The sequence below is a fragment of the Danio rerio genome, chromosome 4 (assembly GCF_049306965.1).
Source record: "Danio rerio strain Tuebingen ecotype United States chromosome 4, GRCz12tu, whole genome shotgun sequence".
Lineage (NCBI taxonomy): Eukaryota > Metazoa > Chordata > Actinopteri > Cypriniformes > Danionidae > Danio > Danio rerio.
The window spans coordinates 68,247,501-68,251,135 of NC_133179.1; positions in this window are offsets into that span (position 1 = coordinate 68,247,501).

Here is a 3,635-nt window from a genome sequence, read left to right on the forward strand (position 1 = left end):
CCTTGCTGGAGCTCCTCCACAAAGAAAAAGAGCTCCTTAATACCAGCTTAGGAAGCACTCCCACCTTCCTGTCAACCACAGTTCTGTCTCTATTTGAGCCCTACTCAAGGCATTTGAAGTCTTCTCCTAACGGCAGCCAGCTGCAATGCATTTAAACCTGATTACAAGGTAACTGTTATTTCACAAAAGAGTGAAAGTTACTGATTCCATCACAGCAGACCCCACATTGTTGTTGTTATTATATTCAAATCCAGTTATAGAGTATTACTACTCTAATTGTGAATCTTTACTGTTCCTGTTTCAATAGGGTGCTCTTGCTAAAAGGAGCAATGGCAAAGAGAGACTTCCAGTGCAGACTTTGTTAAGATGCTGCAATCTAATCGTGGGAAAGACACTTGCTCCTGAGCAGATTCGAGCTTTTTTTTTTTCTTTTTTCTTTATTAAAAAATACATCATCAACAATCTTGACATTTATACATACAAATATTTAAAAGATAAAATATTTAAAAATCTTTAGGTAAGAAAACTTTAAAACCAGTCCAAGTTTGTACAATATATGGATTATTTTTTGTAATACATTTTTCAAAAATGTCCATCTTTTCATACATTTTGCAATAGTCATATATAACCATTATTTCCTCATTCACAATCTGTTTATACAACAAAACCAATGGAATTTCTTTTTTCTTTTGTTTCATAATATTTCTTCTTTTCCATATTGTAAATCTTGCAAGAGTCAACATATAATTAAGAGCAAACTTATTTTTTGTTTTCCCATTAAAACCAAATAAAAACAGTGTATCCCATTCTTCTAAAATAATGTTTTCATCATACAGAAAATTACACACCATTGTTTTCAACATCTTCATAAAATCACTCAACTTTTTACAATTTAAAAATAGGTGTAACACGCCTTCCTTTTTTTCCAAACACACTTTACACAAATCATCTTGTGATACCCCAATCTTTTTAAAGATGATCTCTGTCATTATGCAGTTGTGTCTTAACATAAAATCAAAGTTTTCCAATGCTGGACTTTTTAAAATTGATCTTACATTTTTCCATATATTTGAAGTATCAAAGTTTTCAAATAACTTTTCCCAAAATTCTCTTGATTTAGGTTTTTTAAACACAGTATTACACAAACATGTATAAAACATCTTGATAGGACAATCATTGATACTAATTTTATCTTCATCCATTTTTAAAAAAACTTTTATTTTTCTATTTTCAGTTTCTTTTTCATTCTCTTCAATAGTTTTGATCCAGTGATCTGGTAATGCTAATCTTAACTTCTTGTATTGATCTTCAATTTTTTCTTTATCATCTACATCTTCTATTTCCTCCAGTGTATCTATTATTGCTTGAGTCGGTAAATCATATAAAATGTCTTTTACTTGTCTAAAACCCACTGCATACCAGTTCTCATAAAACATTTGCTTTTTGCTTTTATTGTTCTGATTTAAAAATAAGGGTTGCTGTAAATAAAGTTTTCTCCCTTCAATCTCAGTTTGTATATTATTATAAAAGCATTTCCATGTTCTCAACAACTCTTTATAAAACTCAGGAATATTTTCTATCATGCGGTCTTTAAATGCCATCCATAAGAAATCATCTCCTATTTGTCCACATTTATTAATAAAATAACTCATTATGCTTTTCCATGGAATATTGTCTTCATTTAAAAACTTTTTTAATGTTTTAATTCTCATGCTTTTCATTCTTATCCATGGATCTATAAGTCCTAGTCCTCCCTCATCCACCTTTCCAATGATAGTGTTATATGCAATTTTAGATGGTTTATCATCCCATAAAAACTTTAAAATCATAGTTTTTATTTTCTTATACACCCACGTAGGTAGACTAACAACACTTAAAACATACCACATCTTAGATAGAAAAAGAGAATTTAATACCAGTACTTTTCCTTTTAAAAACAATACTCTCTGTTTCCAAAAACATAATCTTTTTTCCATTTTATTTATAAGTTCATCCCAAATTATTTCTCTAGTTTTAATTTCATCATATCCCAGTGTAATGCCTAAGATCTTTATGTAATTTTTTTTGTTCTTTATATTCCCAATTTCCTTGTGGAATGTCTACTTTTCCCATCTTCATATATTCAGTTTTTTCTTTATTTACTTTTGCTCCCGATCCTCGACAATATTTATCAAATATTTCCATAGCTTTTCCAACACTTTTAAAATCTTTTAAAAACAGAGTGGTATCATCAGCATACTGGAAAATTTTCTGTTCTGTTCTATTGATTTCTATTTTAAACCCTTTAATTTCCTTTTCTCCATTTATAGCTAAGCCTAAAGGTTCAGCAACTAATGTGTATAATAATGCTGATAAAGGACATCCTTGTCTTATAGATCTAGAAATCTCAATGTAGTCGGTTAAAAATCCATTTATTTTAAAAAAACTAAAAATGTCTGTATAAAAACATTTTATCCACTTAATAAAATTCTCACCAAAGCCAAATTTCTGGATTATGTCAAATAAATAGCTATGCTCAACTCTATCAAAAGCCTTTTCTAGATCTATGCTGAATAAAAATCCTTCATCTTTTTTTTCTTTTATGTACCAGATTAAATCTCTGATGCTTGTTACTGTGTCTGCTATATCTCTTCCTATAACACTATAAGCCTGGTTAGTAGTAATAAGAGTGGGAACTACCTTTTTAAGCCTGTTTGCTAAAATCTTTGCTAATATTTTATAATCTGTATTAAGCATACTTAAAGGTCTATAATTTTGCAAATCATCTTTATCACCTTTATTTTTATAAATTATTTTAATCATTCCTTTCTTCATACTCTCACTCAACTGTCCTTTTTTTAAAATAGCATTAAAAAGGTCTTTTAAAATTGGAATTAAAACATCTTTAAAAGTCTTATAAAATTCGGATGACAAACCATCTAAACCAGGGCTTTTCCCATTACTTAACTGTGTTATAGCTTCATTGATCTCCTCTTCAGTTATATCACTATCACAGTTTTTTATCCTCTTCGCTTACTTTAACCTTTATTTGATTTAATAAAAAATCCTTATCTTTTTCATGAACTCCTTTTGCTTTAAACAAAGTTCCATAGAAATATTTAACTGTTCTTAAAATACTTTCTTTATCTTTGACAGTTTTCTCTTTTGTTGAGACATTCTTTATCAAATCTGCTTTTTGTCGTGTTTTTTCTAGATCATAAAAGAACTTTGTACTTCTTTCTCCCTCCACTGTATTTTTTATCTTACTTCTTATTCTAGCTCCCATACATTTTTCCTCTTCTAATTTTTTCAGTTTCTCTTCTAATATCACTATTCTCCTAATATCCATATTTCCTTCTGTTATCTTTTCCATTTCATTCTCCCATTCCTTGTTTAATTGTCTTTCTTTAGCTCTTTTGGCTTTCTGCATTTTCTTTGAACATTCTATTGAAAATCTTTTGGCCTCTAATTTTACATTGTCCCACCACACACTTATTTCTTCATCATATAACTCGTCATTTACACTATTAATAATCATGTTTTCCATTTCAATTTTATAAAAATCATTCTTTAAAAGCTCTGTATTAAACATCCATACACCTGGTCCTCTTTCAACTCCACTGAAATCCATCATTACATACAGAAAATCATGGTCA